Source organism: Panulirus ornatus, chromosome 4 (assembly GCF_036320965.1).
Source record: "Panulirus ornatus isolate Po-2019 chromosome 4, ASM3632096v1, whole genome shotgun sequence".
Classification (NCBI taxonomy): Eukaryota; Metazoa; Arthropoda; class Malacostraca; order Decapoda; family Palinuridae; genus Panulirus; species Panulirus ornatus.
This window is the reverse complement of record NC_092227.1, coordinates 26,558,672-26,585,731: the sequence shown is the minus strand read 5'-3', so window position 1 is coordinate 26,585,731 and position 27,060 is coordinate 26,558,672.

Here is a 27,060-nt window from a genome sequence, read left to right as displayed (position 1 = left end):
AGTAAAAGCTTTGCGGAAGATGAAAGCCGGCAAGGCAGCAGGTTTGGATGGTGTTGCAGTGGAATTCATTAAAAAGGGTATGACTGTATTGTTGACTGGTTGGTAAGGTTATTTAATGTATATATGATTCATGATGAGGTGCTTGAGGATTGGCGGAACCTTGCGTAGTGCCATTGTACAAAGGCAAAGGGGATAAGAGTGGGTGCTCAAATTACAGAGGTATAAGTTTGTAAATTATATGGGAGGGTATTAATTGAGAGGGTGAAGGCATGTACAGAGCATCAGATTGGGGAAGAGCAGTGTGGTTTCAGAAGTGGTAGAGGTTGTGTGGATCAGGTGTTTGCTTTGAAGAATGTATGTGAGAAATACTTAGAAAAGGAAATGGATTTGTATGTAGCATTTATGGATCTGGAGAAGGCATATGATAGAGTTGATAGAGATGCTCTGTGGAAGGTACTAAGAATATATGGTGTGAGAGGCAAGTTGTTAGAAGCAGTGAAAAGTTTTTATCGAGGATGTAAGGCATGTGTACTTGTAGGAAGAGAGGAAAGTGATTGGTTCTCAGTGAATGTAGGTTTGCGGCAGGGGTGTGTGATGTCTCCATGGTTGTTTAATTTGTTTATGGATGGGGTTGTTAGGGAGGTGAATGCAAAAGTTTTGGAAAGAGGGGCAACTATGCAGTCAGTTGGGGATGGGAGAGCTTGGGAAGTGTGTCGCTTGTTGTTCGCTGATGGTACAGCACTGGTGGCTGATTCATGTGAGAAGCTGCAAAATTAGTTTCCTTGCGCTACCTCGCAAACGCGGGAGACAGCGACAAAGGAAAATAAATAAATAATGAATAAATATATATATATATATATATATATATATATATATATATATATATATATATATATATATATATATATATATATGTATATATATATTATTCTATTTTCCAATTGTCGCTGTCTCTCGCCTTAGCGAGGTAGCGCAAGGAAACAGACGAAAGAATGACCCAACCCACCCACATACACATGTATATACATACTCGTCCACACATGCAAATAGACATACCTATTCATCTCAATGTACACATATATATACACCCACAGACATATACATATATTCACATGTACATTATTCAGACTGCCTTATTTATTCCCATCGCCAACCCGCCACACATGGAATAACAACCGCCTTCCCCCTCATGTGTGTGAGGTGGCGCTAGGAAAAGACAACAAAGGCCCCATTCGTTCAAACTCAGTCTCTAGCTGTCATGTGATAATGCACCGAAACCAAAGCTCCCTTTCAAGATCCAGGTCCCACAGAACTTTCCATGGTTTATATCAGACGCTTCACATGCCATGTTTCAATACATTGACATCACGTCGACCTCGGTATACCACATCGTTCCAATTCGCTCTATTCCTTGCACGCCATTCACCCTCTCGCATGTTCAGGCGTTGATCACTCAAAATGATTTTCACTCCATATTTCTACCTCCAATTTGGTGTCCCACTTCTCCTCGTTCCCTCCAACTCTGTCACATATATCTTCTTTGTCAATCTTTCCTCACTCATTCTCTCCCTTGTGACAAAAACATTCTAAACATCCTCTTCTGCTCTCTCAAGCACACTCTTTCTATTACCACACATCTCTCTTACCCTATTATTACTTACTCGAACAAACCACCTCACACCACATATTGTCCTGCGCACAACTCTATCCATAGCCCACGCCTTGCAATCATACAACATTGTTGGAACCTCTATTCCTTCAAACATACCCATTTTTGCTTTCCGAGATAATGTTCTCGACTTCCACACATTCTTCAAGGCTCCCAGAATTTTCGTCCCCTCCCCCACCCTATGATTCACTTCCGCTTCTATGGTTCCATCCGCTGCCAAAAACACTCCCAGATATCGAAAACACTTCACTTCCTCCAGTTTTTCTCCATTCAAACTTACCTTCTTATAACGCGGTCTCGTGCATCAAAACCATTAACACACTCATTCAGCTGCTCCCAAAACACTTGCCTCTCATGATCTTTTCTTTCATGTCTAGGTACATATGCACCAACAATCACCCATCTCTCTCCATAAACTTTCAGTTTTATCCATATCAATCCAGAGTGTACTTTCTTACACTCTATCACATACTCTCAAGCCTCCTGTTTCAGGAGTAGTGCTACTCTTCACTTTCTCTTGTCCTCTCACTAACCCCTGACTTTACTCCCAAGACATTCCCAAACCACTCTTCCCCTTCACCCTTGAGCTTCGTTTCACTCAGAGCCAAAACATCCAGGTTCCTTTCCTCAAACATACTACCTATCTCTCCTTTTTTCACATCTTGGTTACATCCACACACATTTAGGCACCCCAATCTGAGCCTTCGAGGAGTATGAGCACTCCCCGCGTGACTCTTTCTTCTGTTTCCCATTTTAGAAAGTTAAAAAAAATACAAGGAGGGGAGGATTTCTGGCCCCCCGCTCCCGTCCCCTCTAGTCGCTTTCTACGACATGCGAGGAATGCATGGGAAGTATTCTTTCACCCCTATCCCCAGGGATAATATACATATATATATATATATATATATATATATATATATATATATATATATATATATATATATATATATATATATATATATATATATATATATATATATATATATATATATATATATATATATATATATATACACATACACACATACACACACACACGCACATATACACACACACACACATACATATATATACATATGAAAAATGTAAGAAACAATTTAGAAAACTGAAACTTCTAGCTTGAAATGAAAAGAAAAAAAATGAATGTCACATAATGGTTCAACCTCTGGCTATGGAAAAAGGAAATGTTTAATTTATTTACACAAAAGTCAATAGTAGTTCTCATCAATTTAACCACTGTATCAATAAGCTTCAATGTCTAAACTACATTTTTTCCAATTTCACTATTTTCTTGTCAAAGCACCATGTATGAAAACTATCACTCCAGTAACACAACTATAAACATTTACTTCCCCTTTAAAAAAGTTCTGGGGAAGTCTGTCTCGATACACTGCGGGACACTACCACCTGACGAGGTTTGTGTTGCAATGGTTTTTGATTCACAAACGTAGTAGCATCACTGGTGGCCAAGGTAGTTACGTTGGCGAAGAGGAGCTCATGAAACATGTCGGAATGCATGCTACTACTATAATATAGTGATAGTATATCAAACACGTCCATCGGGTCTTAAACAAGAATGAATATGCTAACACTTATTCCTGTAAGTAGTCTTAGGTAGCTAATTCAATTACTGTTTAGTATATCAAAGTGAGAAACTTTGAAGAATGTACGTGAGAAATACTTAGAAAAACAAATGGATTTGTATGTAGCATTTATGGATCTGGAGAAGGCATATGATAGAGTTGATAGAGATGCTCTGTGGAAGGTTTTAAGAGTATATGGTGTGGGAGGCAAGTTGTTAGAAGCAGTGAAAAGTTTTTATCGAGGATGTAAGGCATCTGTACGTATAGGAAGAGAGGAAAGTGATTGGTTCTCAGTGAATGTAGGTTTGCGGCAGGGGTGTGTGATGTCTCCATGGTTGTTCAATTTGTTTATGGATGGGGTTGTTAGGGAGTTGAATGCAAGAGTTTTGGAAAGAGGGGCAAGTATGCAGTCTGTTGTGGATGAGAGAGCTTGGGAAGTGAGTCAGTTGTTGTTCGCTGATGATACAGCGAGGTTGGCTGATACATGTAAGAAACTGCAGAAGCTGGTGACTGAGTTTGGTAAAGTGTGTGAAAGAAGAAAGTTAAGAGTAAATGTGAATAAGAGCAAGGTTATTAGGTACAGTAGGGTTGAGGGTCAAGTCAATTGGGGAGGTAAGTTTGAATGGAGAAAAACTGGAGGAAGTAAAGTGTTTTAGATATCTGGGAGTGGATCTGGCAGCGGATGGAACCATGGAAGCGGAAGTGAATCATAGGTTGGGGGAAGGGGCAAAATTCTGGGAGCCTTGAAGAATGTTTGGAAGTCGAGAACATTATCTCGGAAAGCAAAAATGGGTATGTTTGAAGGAATGGTGGTTCCAACAATGTTGTATGGTTGCGAGACGTGGGCTATGGATAGAGTTGTGCGCAGGAGGGTGGATGTGCTGGAAATGAGATGTTTGAGGACAAAATATGGTGTGAGGTGGTTTGATCGAGTAAGTAATATAAGGGTAAGAGAGATGTGTGGAAATAAAAAGAGTGTGGTTGAGAGAGCAGAAGAGGGTGTTTTGAAATGGTTTGGTCACATGGAGAGAATGAGTGAGAAAAGATTGACCAAGAGGATATATATGTCAGAGGTTGAGGAAACGAGGAGAAGTGGGACACCAAATTGGAGGTGGAAAGATGGAGTGAAAAAGATTCTGAGTGATCGGGGCCTGAACATGCAGGAAGGTGAAAGGCGTGCAAGGAATAGAGTGAATTGGAACGATGTGGTATACCTTGGTCGACGTGCTGTTAATGGATTGAACCAGGGCATGTGAAGCGTCTGGGGTAAACCATGGAAAGTATGTAGGGCCTGGATGTGGAAAGGGGGCTGTGGTTTCGGTGCATTATAACGTGACAGGTAGAGACTGAGTGTGAACGAATGGGGCCTTTGGTGTCTTTTCCTAGCGCTACCTCTCACACATGAGGGGGGAGGGGGCTGTTATTCCATGTGTGGCGAGGTGGCGATGGGAACAAATAAAGGCAGAAGGTATGAATTATGTACATGTGTATATATGTATATGTCTGTGTGTGTATATATATGTGTACATTGAGATGTATAGGTATGTATATTTGCGTGTGTGGACGTGTATGTATATACATGAGTATGTGGGCGGGTTGGACCAATTCTTTCGTGTGTTTCCTTGCGCTACCTCGCTAACGCTAGAGACAGCGACAAAGCAAAATAAGTAAATAAAATATATATATATATATATATATATATATATATATATATATATATATATATATATATATATATATATATATATATATATATATATTTTTTTTTATTTGTTTTTATTTTTATTTTCTCGCTGTCTCCAGCGTTTGCGAGGTAGCGCAAGGAAAAAGACGAAAGAAATGGCCTAACCCACCCCCATGCACAAATGTATACACACACACGTCCATACGTCAACACCGGTATACCACATCGATCCAATTCACTCTATATATATACATATATATATATATATATATATATATATATATATATATATATATATATATATATATATATATATATATATATATATATATATATATTCTTTTTTTCTTTAAACTATTCGCCATTTCCCGAGTTAGCGAGGTAGCGTTAAGAACAGAGGACTGGGCCTTTTTTGGAATATCCTCACCTGGCCCCCTCTGTTCCTTCTTTTGGAAAATTAAAAAAAAAAAAAAAAAAAAAAATATGTATATATATTTTTTCTTCTTTTTGTAGCTGTTTCCCGCGTTTGCGAGGTAGCGCAAAGAAACAGACGAAAAAAATGCCCCAACCCACCCCCATACACAAGTATATACATACGTCCACACACGCAAATATACATACTACACAGCTTTCCATGGTTTACCACAGACGCTTCACATGCCCTGATTCAATCCACTGACAGCACGTCAACCCCGGTATACCACATCGATCCAATTCACTCTATTCCTTGCCCTCCTTTCACCCTCCTGCATGTTCAGGCCACGATCACACAAAAATTTTTTCACTCCATCTTTCCATCTCCAATTTGGTCTCCCACTTCTCCTCGTTCCCTCCACCTTCGACACATATATCCTCTTGGTCAATCTTTCCTCACTCATTCTCTCCATGTGCCCAAACCATTTCAAAACACCCTCTTCTGCTCTCTTAACCACGCTCTTTTTATTTCCACACATCTCTCTTACCCTTACTTTACTTACTCGATCAAACCACCTCACACCACACATTGTCCTCAAACATCTCATTTCCAGCACATCCATCCTCCTGCGCACAAGTCTATCCATAGCCCACGTCACGCAACCATACAACATTGTCGGAACCACTATTCCTTCAAACATACCCATTTTTGCTTTCCGAGATAATGTTCTCGACTTCCACACATTCTTCAAGGCTCACAGGATTTTCGCCCCCTCCTCCACCCTATGATCCACTTCCACTTCCATGGTTCCATCCGCTGCCAGATCCACTCCCAGATATCTAAAACACTTTACTTCCTCCAGTTTTTCTCCATTCAAACTTACCTCCCAATTGACTTGACGCTCAACCCTACTGTACCTAATAACCTTGCTCTTATTCACATTTACTCTTAACTTTCTTCTTTCACACACTTTACCAAACTCAGTCACCAGCTTCTGCAGTTTCTCACATGAATCAGCCACCAGCGCTGTATCATCAGCGAACAACAACTGACTCACTTCCCAATCTCTCTTATCCCCAACAGACTTCATACTTGCCCCTCTTTCCAAAACTCTTGCATTCACCTCCCTAACAACCCCATCCATAAACAAATTAAACAACCATGGAGACATCACACACCCCTGCCGCAAACCTACATTCACTGAGAACCAATCACTTTCCTCTCTTCCTACACGTACACATGCCTTACATCCTCGATAAAAACTTTTCACTGCTTCTAACAACTTGCTTCCCACACCATATATTCTTAATACCTTCCACAAAGCATCTCTATCAACTCTATCATACGCCTTCTCCAGATCCATAAATGCTACATACAAATCCATTTGCTTTTCTAAGTATTTCTCACATACATTCTTCAAACCAAACACCCGATCCACATATCCTCTACCCCTTTTGAAGCCACACTGCTCTTCCCCAATCTGATGCTCTGTACATGGTTTCACCCTCTCAATCTATACCCTCCCATATAATTTACCAGGAATACTCAACAAACTTATACCTCTGTAATTTGAGCACTCACTCTTATCCCCTTTGCCTTTGTACAATGGCACTATGCACTATGCACTATGCACTATATATATATATATATATATATATATATATATATATATATATATATATATATATATATATATATATATATATATATATATATATATATATATATATATATATACATATATATATATATATATATATATATATATATATATATATATATATATATATATATGTATATATATATATATATATATATATATATATATATATATATATATATATATATATATATATATATATATATATATATCTATATATATAAATATATATATATATATTTATATATATATATATATATATATATATATATATATATATATATATATATATATATATATATATATATATATGTATATATATATATATATATATATATATATATATATATATATATATATATATATATATATATATATATATATATATATATACATATATATATATATATATATATATATATATATATATATATTTTTTTTTTTTTTTTTTTTTGCTTTGTCGCTGTCTCCCGCGTTTGCGAGGTAGCGCAAGGAAACAGACGAAAGAAATGGCCCAACCCACCCCCATACACATGTATATACATACGTCCACACACGCAAATAAACATACCTACACAGCTTTCCATGGTTTATCCCAGACGCTTCACATGCCCTGATTCAATCCACTTACAGCACGTCAACCCGGGTATACCACATCGCTCCAATTCACTCTATTCCTTGCCCTCCTTTCACCCTCATGCATGTTCAGGCCCCGATCACACAAAATCTTTTTCACTCCATATATATATATATATATATATATATATATATATATATATATATATATATATATATATATATATATATATATATATATTGCTTTGTCGCTGTCTCCCGCGTTAGCGAGGTAGCTCAAGGAAACAGACGGAAGAATGGCCCAACCCACCCAAATACACATGTATATACATACACTTCCACACACGCAAATATACGTACTTATACATCTCAACGTATACATATAAATACACACACAGACATATACATATATACACATGTACATAATTCATACTGTCTGCCTTTATTCATTCCCATCGCCACCTCGCCACATCATGAAATAACAACCCCCTCCCCCTCATGTGTGCGAGGTACCGCTAGGGAATGACAACAAAGGCCCGATTCATTCACACTCAGTCTTCAACTGTCATGTAATAATGCACAGAAACCAAAGCTCCCTTTCCACATCCAGGCCCCACAGAACTTTCCATGGTTTACCCCAGACGCTTCACCTGCCCTGGTTCAATCCATTGCAAGCACGACGACCCCGGTTTAAAACATAGTTCCAATTCACTCTATTGCTTGCACGTCTTTCATCCTCCTTCATGTTCAAGCCCCGATCACTCAAAATCTTTTTCACTAGATCTTTCCACCTCCAGTTTGGTCTCCCACTTCTCCTCGTTCCCTCTACCTCTGACACATATATCCTCTTTGTCAATCTTTACTCACTCATTCTCTCCATGAGACCAAACCATTTCAAAACACCCTCTCCTGCTCTCTCAACCACACTCTTTTTGTTACCACACATATCTCTTACCCTATTATTACTTACTCGTTCAAACCACCACACACCACATATTGTCCTCAAACATCTCATTTCAAGCACATTCACCCTCCTGCGCACAACCCGATCCATTGCCCATGCCTCGCAACCATATTTATTTAGATCATATTAATACACTTGTATATACAGAAAATATTTTAATTACATGAGTGGGACCTGTTTGTATCACTTATTCACATCACTAAATATAGATGATCATAAATTATCACTTACATACAAGAGGTAATGGTTCTTAGGGAACTTCATTTATTTAGGTCACATTAATACACTTGTGTATCATATATATATATATATATATATATATATATATATATATATACATATATATATATATATATATATATATATATATATATATATATATATATACATATATATATATATATATATATATATATATATATATATATATATATTTATATATATATATATATATATATATATATATATATATATATATATATATATATATATATATATATATATATATATATATTTATATATATATATATATATATATATATATATATATATATATATATATATATATATATATATATATATATATATATATATATATATATATATACATATATATATATATAAATATATATATATATATATATATATATATATATATATATATATATATAGCAATCTGATGCTCTGTACATGCCTTCACCCTCTCAATCAATACCCTCCCATATAATTTACCAGTAATACTCAACAAACTTATACCTCTGTAATTTGAGCACTCACCGTTATCCCCTTTGCCTTTGTACAATGGCACTATGCACGCATTCCGCCAATCCTCAGGCACCTCACCATGAGTCATACATACATTAAATAACCTTACCAACCAGTCAATAATACAAGTCACCACCTTTTCTAATAAATTCCACTGCAATACCATACAAACCTGCTGCCTTGCCGGCTTTCATCTTCCGCAAAGCTTTCACTACCTCTTCTCTGTTTACCAAATCATTTTCCCTAACCCTCTCACTTTGCACACCACCTCGACCAAAACACCCTATATCTGCCACTCTATCATCAAACACATTCAACAAACCTTCAAAATACTCACTCCATCTCCTTCTCACCTCACCACTACTTGTTATCACCTCCCCATTTGCGCCCTTCACTGAAGTTCCCATTTGCTCCCTTGTCTTACGCACTTTATTTACCTCTTCCAGAATACCTTTTTATTCTCCCTAAAATTTAATGATACTCTCTCACCCCAACTCTCATATGCCCTCTTTTTCACCTCTTGCACCTTTCTCTTGACCTCCTGTCTCTTTCTTTTATACATCTCCCACTCAATTGCATTTTTTCCCTGCAAAAATCGTCCAAATGCCTCTCTCTTCTCTTTCACTAATAATCTTACTTCTTCATCCCACCACTCACTACCCTTTCTAATCAACCCACCTCCCACTCTTTTCATGCCACAAGCATCTTTTGCGCAATCCATCAATGATTACCTAAATACATTCCATTCCTCCCCCACTCCCCTTACTTCCATTGTTCTCACCTTTTTCCATTCTGTACTCAGTCTCTCCTGGTACTTCCTCACACAAGTCTCCTTCCCAAGCTCACATACTCTAACCACCATCTTCACCCCAACATTCACTCTTCTTTCTGAAAACCCTTACAAATCTTCACCTTAGCCTCCACAAGATAATGATCAGACATCCCTCCAGTTGCACCTCTCAGCACATTAACATCCAAAAGTCTCTGTTTCGCGCGCCTGTCAATTAACACGTAATCCAATAACGCTCTCTGGCCATCTCTCCTACTTATATACGTATACTTAAGTATATCTCGCTTTTTAAACCAGGTATTCCCAATCACCAGTACTTTTTCAGCACATAAATCTACAAGCTCTTCACCATTTACATTTACAACACTGAACACCCCATGTATACCAATTATTCCCTCAACTGCCACATTACTCACCTTTGCATTCAAATCACCCATCACTATAACCCTGTCTCGTGCACCAAAACCACTAACACACTCATTCAGCTGCTCCCAAATCACTTGCCTCTCATGATCTTTCTTCTCATGCCCAGGTGCATATGCACCAATAATTCCCCATCTCTCTTCATCAACTTTCAGTTTTACCCATATTAATCGAGAGTTTACTTTCTTACATTCTATCACATACTCCCACAACTACTGTTTCAGGAGAACTGCTACTCCTTCCCTTGCTCTTGTCCTCTCACTAACCCCTGACTTTACTCCCAAGGCCTTCCCAAACCACTCTTCCCCTGTACCCTTGAGCTTCGTTTCACTCAGAGCCAAAACATCCAGGTTCCCTTCCTCAAACATACCACCTATCTCTCCTTTTTTCACATCTTGGTTACATCCACACACATTTAGACACCCCAGTCTGAACCTTCGAGGAGGATGAGCACTTCCCGCGTGACTCCTTCTTCTGTTTCCCTTTTTAGAAAGTTAAAAAAATACAAGGAGGAGAGGATTTCTGGCCCCCCGCTCCCGTCCACTCTAGTCGCCTTCTACGACACGCGAGGAATGCGTGGGAAGTATTCTTTCACCCCTATCCCCAGGGATAATATATATATATATATATATATATATATATATATATATATATATATATATATATATATATATATATATATATATATATATATATATATATATATATATATATATTGTTCTCACCTTTTTCCATTCTGTACTCAGTCTCTCCTGGTACTTCCTCACACAGGTCTCCTTCCCAAGCTCACTTACTCTCACCACCCTCTTCACCCTAACATTCACTCTTCTTTTCTGAAAACCCATACAAATCTTCACCTTAGCCTCCACAAGATAATGATCAGACATCCCTCCAGTTGCACCTCTCAGCACATTAACATCCAAAAGTCTCTCTTTCGCACGCGTGTCAATTAAAACGTAATCCAATAACGCTCTCTGGTCATCTTTCCTACTTACATAAGTATACTTATGTATATCATCGCTACAATTCACTCTATTCCTTGCCCTCCTTTCACCTTCCTGCATGTTCAGGCCCCGATCACACAAAATATTTTTCACTCCATCTTTCCACCTCCAATTTGGTCTTCCACTTCTCGTTCCCTCCACCTCCGACACATATATCCTCTTGGTCAATCTTTCTTCACTCATACTCTCCATGTGCCCAAACCATTTCAAAACACCCTCTTCTGCTCTCTCAACCACGCTCTTTTGACTTCCACACATCTCTCTTACCCTTACATAACTTACTCGATCAAACCACCTCACACCACACATTGTCCTCAAACATCTCATTTTCAGCACATCCACCCTCCTGCGCACAACTCTATCCATAGCCCACGCCTCGTAACCATACAACATTGTTGGAACCACTGTTCCTTCAAACATACCCATTTTTGCTTTCCGAGATAATATTCTCGACTTCCACACATTCTTCAAGGCTCCCAGGATTTTCGCCACCTCCCCCACCCTATGATTCACTTCCGCTTCCATGGTTCCATCCGCTGCCAGATCCACTCCCAGATATCTAAAACACTTTACTTCCTCCAGTTTTTCTCCATTCAAACTTACCTCCCAATTGACTTGACCCTCAACCCTACTGTACCTAATAACCTTGCTCTTATTCATATTTACTCTTAACTTTCTTCTTTCACACACTTTACCAAACTCAGTCACCAGCTTCTGCAGTTTCTCACATGAATCAGCCACCAGCGCTGTATCATCAGCGAACAACAACTGACTCACTTCCCAAGCTCTCTCATCCCCAACAGACTTCATACTTGCCCCTCTTTCCAAAACTCTTGCATTTACCTCTCTAACAACCCCATCCATAAACAAATTAAACAACCATGGAGACATCACACACCCCTGCCGCAAACCTACATTCACTGAGAACCAATCACTTTCCTCTCGTCCTACACGTACACATGCCTTACATCCTCGATAAAAACTTTTCACTGCTTCTAACAACTTTCCTCCCACACCATATATTCTTAATACCTTCCACAGAGCATCTCTATCAACTCTATCATATGCCTTCTCCAGATCCATAAATGCTACATACAAATCAATTTGCTTTTCTAAGTATTTCTCATATACATTCTTCAAAGCAAACACCTGATCCACACATCCTCTACCACTTCTGAAACCACACTGCTCTTCCCCAATCTGATGCTCTGTACATGCCTTCACCCTCTCAATCAATACCCTCCCATATAATTTACCAGGAATACTCAACAAACTTATACCTCTGTAATTTGAGCACTCACTCTTATCCCCTTTGCCTTTGTACAATGGCACTATGCACGCATTCCGCCAATCCTTAGGCACCTCACCATGAGTCATACCTACATTAAATAACCTTACCAACCAGTAAACAATACAGTCACCCCCTTTTTTAATAAATTCCACTGCAATACCATCCAAACCTGCTGCCTTGCCGGCTTTCATCTTCCGCAAAGCTTTCACTACCTCTTCTCTGTTTACCAAATCATTTTCCCAAACCCTATATATATATATATATATATATATATATATATATATATTTTTTTTTTTTTTTTCTTTGTCGCTCTCTCCCGCGTTTGCGATGTAGCGCAAGGAAACAGACGAAAGAAATGGCCCAACCCAACCCCATATACATGTATATACATACGTCCACACACGCAAATATACATAACTACACAGCTTTCCATTGTTTACCCCAGACGCTTCACATGCCCTGATTTAATCCACTGATAGCACGTCAAACCCGGTATACCACATCGATCCAATTCACTCTATTCCTTGCCCTCCTTTCACCCTCCTGCATGTTCAGGTGCCGATGACACAAAATCTTTTTCACTCCATCTTTCCACCTCCAATTTGGTCTCCCATTTCTTCTCGTTCCCTCCACCTCCGACACATATATACTCTTGGTCAATCTTTCCTCACTCATTCTCTCCATGTGCCCAAACCATTTCAAAACACCCTCTTCTGCTCTCTCAACAACGCTCTTCTTATTTCCACACATCTCTCTTACCCTTACATTACTTACTCGATCAAACCACCTCACACCACACATTGTCCTCAAACATCTTATTTCCAGCACATCCATCCTCCTGCGCACAACTCCATCCATAGCCCACGCATCGCAAACATAAAACATTGTTGGAACCACTATTCTTTCAAACATACCCATTTTTGCTTTCCGAGATAATGTTCTCGACTTCCACACATTCTTCAAGGCTCCCAGGATTTTCGCCCCCTCCCCCACCCTATGATCCACTTCCGCTTCCATGGTTCCATCCGCTGCCAGATCCACTCCCAGATATCTAAAACACTTTACTTACTCCAGTTTTTCTCCATTCAAACTTACCTCCCAATTGACTTGACCCTCAACCCTAATGTACCTAATTACCTTGCTCTTATTCACATTTACTCTTAACTTTCTTCTTTCACACACTTTACCAAACTCAGTCACCAGCTTCTGCAGTTTCTCACATGAATCAGCCACCAGCGCTGTATCATCAGCGAACAACAACTGACTCACTTCCCAAGCTCTCTCATCCACAACAGACTTCATACTTGCCCCTCTTTCCAAAACTCTTGCATTCACCTCCCTAACAACCCCATCCATAAACAAATTAAACAACCATGGAGACATCACACATCCCTGCCGCAAACCTACATTCACTGAGAACCAATCACTTTTCTCTCTTCCTACACGTACACATGCCTTACATCCTCGATAAAAACTTTTCACTGCTTTTAACAACTTGCCTCCTACACCATATATTCTTAATACCTTCCACAGAGCATCTCTATCAACTCTATCATATGCCTTCTCCAGATCCATAAATGCTACAAACAAATCCATTTGCTTTTCTAAGTATTTCTCACATACATTCTTCAAAGCAAACACCTGATCCACACATCCTCTACCACTTCTGAAACCACACTGCTCTTCCCCAATCTGATGATATGTACATGCCTTCACCGTCTCAATCAATTCCCTACCATATAATTTACCAGGAATACTCAAGAAACTTACACCTCTGTAATTTGAGGACTCATTCTTATCCCCTTTCCCTTTGTACAAAGGCACTATGCATGCATTCCGCCAGTCCTCAGGTACCTAACCATGAGTCATACATACATTAAATAACCTTACCAACCAGTCAATAATACAGTCACCCCATTTTTTAATAAATTCCACTGCAATACCATCCAAACCTGCTGCCTTGCCGGCTTTCATCTTCCCCAAAGCTTTTACTACCTCTTCTCTGTTTACCAAATCATTTTCCCTAACCCTCTCACTTTGCACACCACCTCGACCAAAACTCCCTATATCTGCCACTCTATCATCAAACACATTCAACAAACCTTCAAAATACTCACTCCATCTCCTTCTCACATCACCACTACTTGTTATCACCTCCCCATTTGCGCCCTTCACTGAAGTTCCCATTTGCTCCCTTGTCTTACGCACTTTATTTACCTCCTTCCAAAACATCTTTTTATTCTCCCTAAAATTTAATGATACTCTCTCACCCCAACTCTCATTTCCCATCTTTTTCACCTCTTGCACCTTTCTCTTGACCTCCTGTGTCTTTCTTTTATACATCTCACGCTCAATTGCATTTTTTCCCTTCAAAAATCGTCCAAATGCCTCTCTCTTTTCTTTCACTAATAATCTTACTTCTTCATCCCACCACTCACTACCCTTTCTAATCAACCCACCTCCCACTCTCCTCATGCCACAAGCATCTTTTGCTCAATCCATCACTGATTCCCTAAATACATGCCATTCCTCACCCACTCCCCTTACTTCCATTGTTCTCACCTTTTTCCACTCTGTACTCAGTCTCTCCTGGTACTTCCTCACACAAGTCTCCTTCCCAAGCTTACTTACTCTCACCACCCTCTTCACCCCAACATTCACTCTTCTTTTCTGAAAACCCATACAAATCTTCACCTTAGCCTCCACAAGATAATGATCAGACATCCCTCCAGTTGCACCTCTCAGCACATTAACATCCAAAACTCTCTCTTTCACGCGCCTGTCAATTAACACGTAATCTAATAACGCTTTCTGGCCATCTCTCCTACTTCCATACGTATACTTAAGTATATCTCGCTTTTTAAACCAGGTATTCCCAATCACCAGTACTTTTTCAGCACAAAAATCTACAAGCTCTTCACCATTTTCATTTACAACACTGAACACCCCATGTATACCATTTATTCCCTCAACTGCCACATTACTCACCTTTGCATTCAAATCACCCATCACTATAACCCGGTCTCGTGCATCAAAACCACTAACACACTCATTCAGCTGCTCCCAAAACACTTGCCTCTCATAATCTTTCTTCTCATGCCCAGATGCATATGCACCAATAATCACCCATCTCTCTCCATCAACTTTCAGTTTTACTAATATCAATCGAGAATTTACTTTCTTACATTCTATCACATACTCTCACAACTCCTGTTTCAGGAGTACTGCTACTCCTTCCCTTGCTCTTGTCCTCTCACTAAGCCCTGACTTTACTCCCAAGACATTCCCAAACCACTCTTCCCCTTTACCCTTGAGCTTCGTTTCACTCAGAGCCAAAACATCCAGGTTCCTTTCCTCAAACATACTACCTTTCTCTCCTTTTTTCACATCTTGGCTACATCCACACACATTTAGACACCCCAGTCTGAGCCTTCGAGGAGGATGAGCACTCCCCGCGTGACTCCTTCTTCTGTTTCCCATTTTAGAAAGTTAAAAAATTCAAGGAGGGGAGGATTTCTGGCCCCCCGCTCCCGTCCCCTCTAGTCGCCTTCTACTACACGCGAGGAATGCGTGGGAAGTATTCTTTCACCCCTATCCCCAGGGATAATATATATATACATACATATATACATACATACACACACACACAAGCACATATACACAAACACATACATATACATATATATACATATGAAAAAAGTAAGAAATAATTTAGAAAACTGAAACTTCTTTCTTGAAATGAAATGAGAAAATGAATGTCACATAATGGTTCAACCTCTGGTTATGGAAAAAGGAAATGGATAATTTATTTACATAAACGTCAATAGTAGTTCTCATCAATTTAACCACTGTATCAATAAGCTTCAATGCCTATGCTACATTTTTTTTTCCAATTTCACTATTTTCTTGTCAAAGCACCATGTATGAAAACTATCACTCCAGTAACACAACTATAAACATTTACATCCCCTTTAAAAAATATATATATATATTTCCTTAAATATATATATATATATATATATATATATATATATATATATATATATATATATATATATATATATATATATATATATATATATATATATATATATATATATATATATATATATATATATATATATATATTCATTTATTTCAATTTTCCTTTGTCGCTATCTCCCGCGCTAACTAAGTAGCGCAAGGAAACAGACGAAAGAAATGGCCCAACCCACCCCTATACACATGCATATACATACACGTCCACACACTGAAATATATATACCTATACATCTCAATGTATACACATATATACACGCACAGACAAATACATATATACACATGTACATAATTCAGACTATCTGCCTTTATTTATTTCCATCGCCACCTCGCCACACATGAATAACATCCCCTCCCCCCTCAGGTGTGCGAGGTAGCGCTAGGAAAAGACAACAAAGGCCCCATTCGTTCACACTCAGTCTCTATATGTCACGCAATAATGCCCGAAACCACAGCCCCCTTTCCACATCCAGGCCCCACACACACACACATATATATATATATATATATATATATATATATATATATATATATATATATATATATATATATATATATATATATATATATATATATATATATATATATATATATATATATATATATATATATATATATATATATATATATATATATATATATATATATATATATATATATATATATATATATATATATATATATATATACATATATATATATATATATATATATATATATATATATATATATATATATATATATATATATATATATACATATATATATATATATATATAGTGCCATTGTACAAAGGCAAAGGGGATAAGAATGAGTGCTCAAATTACAGAGGTATAAGTTTGTTGAGTATTCCTGGTAAATTATATGGGAGGGTATTGATTGAGAGGGTGAAGGCATGTACAGAGCATCAGATTGGGGAAGAGCAGTGTGGTTTCAGAAGTGGTAGAGGATGTGAGGATCAGGTGTTTGCTTTGAAGAATGTATATGAGAAATACTTAGAAAAGCAAATGGATTTGTATGTAGCATTTATGGATCTGGAGAAGGCATATGATAGAGTTGATAGAGATGCTCTGTGGAAGGTATTAAGAATATATGGTGTGGGAGGCAAGTTGTTAGAAGCAGTGAAAAGTTTTTATCGAGGATGTAAGGTATGTGTACGTGTAGGAAGAGAGGAGAGTGATTGGTTCTCAGTGAATGTAGGTTTGCGGCAGGGGTGTGTGATGTCTCCATGGTTGTTTAATTTGTTTATGGATGGGGTTGTTAGGGAGGTAAATGCAAGAGTCTTGGAAAGAGGGGCAAGTATGAAGTCTGTTGGGGATGAGAGAGCTTGGGAAGTGAGTCAGTTGTTGTTCGCTGATGATACAGCGCTGGTGGCGGATTCATGTGAGAAACTGCAGAAGCTGGTGACGGAGTTTGGTGAAGTGTGTGGAAGAAGAAAATTAAGAGTAAATGTGAATAAGAGCAAGGTTATTAGGTACAGTAGGGTTGAGGGTCAAGTCAATTGGGAGGTGAGTTTGAATGGAGAAAAACTGGAGGAAGTGAAGTGTTTTAGATATCTGGGAGTGGATCTGTCAGCGGATGGAACCATGGAAGCGGAAGTGGATCATAGGGTGGGGGAGGGGGCGAAAATTTTGGGAGCCTTGAAAAATGTGTGGAAGTCGAGAACATTATCCCGGAAAGCAAAAATGGGTATGTTTGAAGGAATAGTAGTTCCAACAATGTTGTATGGTTGCGAGGCGTGGGCTATGGATAGAGTTGTGCGCAGGAGGATGGATGTGCTGGAAATGAGATGTTTGAGGACAATGTGTGGTGTGAGGTGGTTTGATCGAGTAAGTAACGTAAGGGTAAGAGAGATGTGTGGAAATAAAAAGAGCGTGGTTGAGAGAGCAGAAGAGGTTGTTTTGAAATGGTTTGGGCACATGGAGAGAATGAGTGAGGAAAGATTGACCAAGAGGATATATGTGTCGGAGGTGGAGGGAACGAGGAGAAGAGGGAGACCAAATTGGAGGTGGAAAGATGGAGTGAAAAGGATTTTGTGTAAGCGGGGCCTGAACATGCAGGAGGGTGAAAGGAGGGCAAGGAATAGAGTGAATTGGAGCGATGTGGTATACAGGGGTTGACGTGCTGTCAGTGGATTGAATCAAGGCATGTGAAGCGTCCGGGGTAAACCATGGAAAGCTGTGTAGGTATGTATATTTGCGTGTGTGGACGTGTGTATGTACATGTGTATGGGGAGGGTTGGGCCATTTCTTTCGTCTGTTTCATTGCGCTACCTCGCAAACGCGGGAGACAGCGACAAAATACAAAAAAAAAAAAAAAAAAAAAAAAATATATATATTATGGATGGGGTTGTTAGGGAGGTAAATGCAAGAGTTTTGGAAAGAGGGGCAAGTATGAAGTCTGTTGGGGATGAGAGAGCTTGGGAAGTGAGTCAGTTGTTGTTCGCTGATGATACAGCGCTGGTGGCTGATTCATGTGAGAAACTGCAGAAGCTGGTGACTGAGTTTGGTAAAGTGTGTGGTAGAAGAAAGTTAAGAGTAAATGTGAATAAGAGCAAGGTTATTAGGTACAGTAGGGTTGAGGGTCAAGTCAATTGGGAGGTGAGTTTGAATGGAGAAAAACTGGAGGAAGTGAAGTGTTTTAGATATCTGGGAGTGGATCTGGCAGCGGATGGAACCATGGAAGCGGAAGTGGATCATAGGGTGGGGGAGGGGGCGAAAATTCTGGGGGCCTTGAAGAATGTGTGGAAGTCGAGAACATTATCTCGGAAAGGAAAAATGGGTATGTTTGAAGGAATAGTGGTTCCAACAATGTTGTATGGTTGCGAGGCGTGGGCTATGGATAGAGTTGTGCGCTGGAGGATGGATGTGCTGGAACTTGAGATGTTTGAGGACAATGTGTGGTGTGAGGTGGTTTGATCGAGTGAGTAACGTAAGGGTAAGAGAGATGTGTGGAAATAAAAAGAGTGTGGTTGAGAGAGCAGAAGAGGGCGTTTTGAAGTGGTTTGGGCACATGGAGAGAATGAGTGAGGAAAGATTGACCAAGAGGATATATGTGTCGGAGGTGGAGGGAACGAGGAGAAGAGGGAGACCAAATTGGAGGTGGAAAGATGGAGTGAAAAAGATTTTGTGTTATCGGGGCCTGAACATGCAGGAGGGTGAACGGAGGGCAAGGAATAGAGTGAATTGGAGCGATGTGGTATACCGGGGTTGATGTGCTGTCAGTGGATTGAATCAAGGCATGTGAAGCGTCTGGGGTAAACCATGTAAAGCTGTGTAGGTATGTATATTTGCGTGTGTGGACGTATGCATATACATGTGTTTGGGGGGGGGTTGGGCCATTTCTTTTGTCTGTTTCCTTGCGCTACCTCGCAAATGCGGGAGACAGCGACAAAGTATAATAATAATAATAATAATAATATATATATATATATATATATATATATATATATATATATATATATATATATATATATATATATTGTATTAACTTTCTAAAATGGGAAACAGAAGAAGGAGTCACGCGGGGAGTGCTCATCCTCCTCGAAGGCTTAGAGTGGGGTGCCTAAATGTGTGTGGATGTAACCAAGATGTGAAAAAAGGAGAGATAGGTAGTATGTTTGAGGAAAGGAACCTGGATGTTTTGGTTCTGAGTGAAACGAAGCTCAAGGGTAAAGGGGAAGAGTGGTTTGGGAATGTCTGGGTAGTAAAGTCAGGGGTTAGTGAGAGGACAAGAGCAAGGGAAGGAGTAGCAATACTCCTGAAACAGGAGTTGTGGGAGTATGTGATAGAGTGTAAGAAAGTAAATTCTCGATTAATATGGGCATGTGAAGCGTCTGGGGTAAATCATGGAAAGCTGTGTAGGTATGTATATTTCCGTGTGTGGACGTATGTATATACATGTGTATGGGGGGGGGGGCCATTTCTTTCGTCTTTTTCCTTGCGCTACCTCGCAAACGCGGGAGACAGCGACAAAGTATAATTAAAAAAATAATATATATATATATATATATATATATATATATATATATATATATATATATATATATATATATATATATATATATATATATATATATATATATATATATATATATTTTTTTTTTTTTTTTATACTATTCTCCATTTCCCACGATAGCGAGGTAGCGTTAAGAACAGAGGACTGGGCCTTTGAGGGAATATCCTCACCTGGTCCTCTTCTCTGTTCCTTCTTTTGGAAAATTAAAAAAAAAAAAAAAACGAGAGGGGAGGATTTCCAGCCCCCCGCTCCCTTCCCTTTTAGTCACCTTCTACGACACGCAGGGAATACGTGGGAAGTATTATTTCTCCCCTATCCCCAGGGATATATATATATATATATATATATATATATATATATATATATATATATATATATATATATATATATATATATATATATATATAGTGATGGAAAGCAAAAAGGCCTTTTTCATGAATGTACTGGAAAAGTTGAGGTCCAGATTAACTTATGGTCTGTCAAGGCTTTATTATGGCGGATGACCAACTACCTACCCTCATGTATCCAAGATATGGTTGTACTTTGTGTAATGAAGAAAATTGAGAACATCATAAGCCAATATTCCAGTTTCATGTTAAGGGAAGTGGACCAGACAGTATGATACAGTGGTTAAATTGATGAAAACTGCTATTGACGTTTGTGTAAATAAATTACACATTTCCCTTTTCCATAGACAGTGGTTGAACCACTATGTGACATTCATTTTTCATTTCATTTCCAGCTAGAAGTTTCAGTTTTCTAAAATATTTCTTATATTTTTCATATGTATATATATATATATATATATATATATATATATATATATATATATATATATATATATATATATATATATATATATATATATATATTTTTTTTTTTTTTATTATCATACTTTGTCGCTGTCTCCCGCGTTTGCGAGGTAGCGCAAGGAAACAGACTAAAGAAATGGCCCAACACCTCCCATACACATGTATACACATACGTCAACACACGCAAATATACATACCTACACAGCTTTCCATGGTTTACCCCAGACGCTTCACATGCCTTGATTCAATCCACTGACAGCACGTCAACCCCGGTATACCACATCGCTCCAATTCACTCTATTCCTTGCCCTCCTTTCACCCTCCTGCATGTTCAGGCCCCAATCACAAAAAATCTTTTTCACTGCATCTTTCCACCTCCAATTTGGTCTCCCTCTTCTCCTCGTTCCCTCCATCTCCGACACATATATCCTCTTGGTCAATCTTTCCTCACTCATTCTCTCCATGTGCCCAAACCACTTCAAAACACCCTCTTCTGCTCTCTCCACCACGCTCTTTTTATTTCCACACATCTCTCTTACCCTTACGTTACTCACTCGATCAAACTACCTCACACCACACATTGTCCTCAAACATCTCATTTCCAGCACATCCATCCTCCTGCGCACAACTCTATCCATAGCCCACGCCTCGCAACCATACAACATTGTTGGAACCACTATTCCTTCAAACATACCCATTTTTGCTTTCCGAGATAATGTTCTCGACTTCCACACATTCTTCAAGGCCCCCAGAATTTTCGCCCCCTCCCCCACCCTATGATCCACTTCCGCTTCCATGGTTCCATCCGCTGCCAGATCCACTTCCAGATATCTAAAACACTTCACTTGCTCCAGTTTTTCTACATTCAAACTCACTTCCCAATTGACTTGACCCTCAACGCTACTGTACCTAATAACATTGCTCTTATTCACATTTACTCTTAACTTTCTTCTTCCACACACTTTACCAAACTCAGTCACCAGCTTCTGCAGTTTCTCACATGAATCAGCCACCAGCGCTGTATCATCAGCGAACAACAACTGACTCACTTAACGAGCTCTCTCATCCCCAACAGACTTCATACTTGCCCCTCTTTCCAAAACTCTTGCATTTACCTCCCTAACAACGCCATCCATAAACAAATTAAACAACCATGGAGACATCACACACCCCTGCCGCAAACCTACATTCACTGAGAACCAATCACTTTCCTCTCTTCCTACACGTACACATGCCTTACATCCTCGATAAAAACTTTTCACTGCTTCTAACAACTTGCCTCCCACACCATATATTCTTAATACCTTCCACAGAGCATCTCTATCAACTCTATCATATGCCTTCTCCAGATCCATAAATGCTACATACAAATCCATTTGCTTTTCTAAGTATTTCTCACATGCATTCTTCAAAGCAAACACCTGATCCACATATCCTCTACCACTTCTAAAACCAGACTACTCTTCCCCAAACTGATGCTCTGTACATGCCTTTACCCTCTCAATCAATACCCTCCCATATAATTTACCAGGAATACTCAACAAACTTATACCTCTGTAATTTGAGCATTCACTCTTATCCCCTTTGCCTTTGTACAATGGCACTATGCACGCATTCCGCCAATCCTCAGGCACCTCACCATGAGTCATACATACATTAAATAACCTTACCAACCAGTCAACAATACAGTCACCCCCTTTTTTAATAAATTCCACTGAAATACCATCCAAACCTGCTGCCTTGCCGGCTATCATCTTCCGCAAAGCTTTCACTACCTCTTCTCTGTTTACCAAATCATTTTCCCTAACCCTCTCACTTTGCACACCACCTCGACCAAAACACCCTATATCTGACACTCTATCATCAAACACATTCAACAAACCTTCAAAATACTCACTCCATCTCCTTCTCACATCACCACTACTTGTTATCCCCTCCCCATTTGCGCCCTTCACTGAAGTTCCCATTTGCTCTCTTGGTTTACGCACTTTGTTTACCTCCTTCCAGAACATCTTTTTATTCTCCCTAAAATTTAATGATACTCTCTCAACCCAACTCTCATTTGCACTTTTTTTCACTTCTTGCACCTTTCTCTTGACCTCCTGTCTCTTTCTTTTATACATCTCCCACTCAATTGCATTTTTTCCCAGCAAAAATAGTCCAAATGCCTCTCTCTTCTCTTTCACTAATACTCTTACTTCTTCATCCCACCACTCACTACCCTTTCTAATCAACCAACCTCCCACTCTTCTCATGCCACAAGCATCTTTTGCGCAATCCATCACTGATTCCCTAAATACATCCCATTCCTCCCCCACTCCCCTTACTTCCATTGTTCTCACCTTTTTCCATTCTGTGCTCAGTCTCTCCTGGTACTTCCTCACACAGGTCTCCTTCCCAAGCTCACTTACTCTCACCACCCTCTTCACCCCAACATTCACTCTTCTTTTCTGAAAACCCATACAAATCTTCACCTTAGCCTCCACAAGATAATGATCAGACATCCCTCCAGTTGCACCTCTCAGCACATTAACATCCAAAAGTCTCTCTTTCGCACGCCTGTCAATTAACACGTAATCCAATAACGCTCTCTGGCCATCTCTCCTATTTGCATAAGTATACTTATGTATATCTCGCTTTTTAAACCAGATATTCCCAATCATCAGTCCTTTTTCAGCACATAAATCTACAAGCTCTTCACCATTTCCATTTACAACACTGAACACCCCATGTATACCAATTATTCCCTCAACTGCCACATTACTCACCTTTGCATTCAAATCACCCATCACTATAACCCGGCCTAGTGCATCAAAACCACTAACACACTCATTCAGCTGCTCCCAAAACAATTGCCTCTCATGATCTTTCTTCTCATGCCCGGGTGCATATGCACCAAGAATCACCCACCTCTCTCCATCAACTTTCAGTTTTACCCATATTAATCGAGAATTTACTTTCTTACATTCTATCACATACTCGCACAACTCCTGTTTCAGGAGTATTGCTACTCCTTCCCTTGCTCTTGTCCTCTCACTAACCCCTGACTTTACTCCCCAGACATTCCCAAACCACTCTTCCCCTTTACCCTTGAACTTCGTTTCACTCAGAGCCAAAACATCCAGGTTCCTTTCCTCAAACATACTACCTATCTCTCCTTTTTTCACATCTTGGTTACATCCACACACATTTAGGCACCCCACTCTGAGCCTTCGAGGAGGATGAGCACTCCCCGCGTGACTCCTCTTCTGTTTCCCATTTTAGAAAGTTAATATTAGGAGGGGAAGATTTCTGGCCCCCTGCTCCCATCCCCTCTCGTCGCTTTCTACGATACGCGAGGAATACGTGGGAAGTATTCTTTCACCCCTATCCCCAGGGATAATAAACATATGTATATACATATACACATACATATATATATATATATATATATATATATATATATATATATATATATATATATATATATATATATATATATATATATATATACATATTTTTTTTTTTTTTTTTTATACTTTGTCGCTGTCTCCCGCGTTTGCGAGGTAGCGCAAGGAAACAGACGAAAGAAATGGCCCAACCCCCCCATACACATGTATATACATACGTCCACACCCGCAAATATACATACCTACACAGCTTTCCATGGTTTACCCCAGACGCTTCACATGCCTTGATTCAATCCACTGACAGCACGTCAACCCCGGTATACCACATCGCTCCAATTCACTCTATTCCTTGCCCTCCTTTCACCCTCCTGCATGTTCAGGCCCCGATCACACAAAATCTTTTTCACTCCATCTTTCCACCTCCAATTTGGTCTCCCTCTTCTCCTTGTTCCCTCCACCCCCGACACATATATCCTCTTGGTCAATCTTTCCTCACTCATCCTCTCCATGTGCCCAAACCACTTCAAAACACCCTCTTCTGCTCTCTCAACCACGCTCTTTTTATTTCCACACATCTCTCTTACCCTTACGTTACTCATTCGATCAAACCACCTCACACCACACATTGTCCTCAAACATCTCATTTCCAGCACATCCATCCTCCTGCGCACCACTCTATCCATAGCCCACGCCTCGCAACCATACAACATTGTTGGAACCACTATTCCTTCAAACATACCCATTTTTGCTTTCCGAGATAATGTTCTCGACTTCCACACATTCTTCAAGGCTCCCAGGATTTTCGCCCCCTCCCCCACCCAATGATCCACTTCCGCTTCCATGGTTCCATCCGCTGCCAGATCCACTCCCAGATATCTAAAACACTTCACTTCCTCCAGTTTTTCTCCATTCAAACTCACCTCCCAATTGACTTGACCCTCAACCCTACTGTACCTAATAACCTTGCTCTTATTCACATTTACTCTTAACTTTCTTCTTCCACAAACTTTTCCAAACTCAGTCACCACCTTCTGCAGTTTCTCACATGAATCAGCCACCAGCGCTGTATCATCAGCGAACAACAACTGACTCACTTCCCAAGCTCTCTCATCCCCAACAGACTTCATACTTGCCCCTCTTTCCAAAACTCTTGCATTCACCTCCCTAACAATCCCATCCATAAACAAATTAAACAACCATGGAGACATCACACACCCCTGCCGCAAACCTACATTCACTGAGAACCAATCACTTTCCTCTCTTCCTACACGTACACATGCCTTACATCCTCGATAAAAACTTTTCACTGCTTCTAACAACTTGCCTCCCACACCATATATTCTTAATACCTTCCACAGAGCATCTCTATCAACTCTATCGTATGCCTTCTCCAGATCCATAAATGCTACATACAAATCCATTTGCTTTTCTAAGTATTTCTCACATACATTCTTCAAAGCAAACACCTGATCCACACATCCTCTACCACTTCTGAAACCACACTGCTCTTCCCCAATCTGATGCTCTGTACATGCCTTCACCCTCTCAATCAATACTCTCCCATATAATTTACCAGGAATACTCAACAAACTTATACCTCTGTAATTTGAGCACTTACTCTTATCCCCTTTGCCTTTGTACAATGGCACTATGCACGCATTCCGCCAATCCTCAGGCACCTCACCATGAGTCATACATACATTAAATAACCTTACCAACCAGTCAACCATACAGTCACCCCCTTTTTTAATAAATTCCACTGCAATACCATCCAAACCTGCTGCCCTGCCGGCTTTCATCTTCTCTGTTTACCAAATCATTTTCCCTAACCCTCTCACTTTGCACACCACCTCGACCAAAACACCCTATATCTGCCACTCTATCATCAAACACATTCAACAAACCTTCAAAATACTCACTCTATCTCCTTCTCACATCACCACTACTTGTTATCACCTCCCCACTTGCGCCCTTCACCGA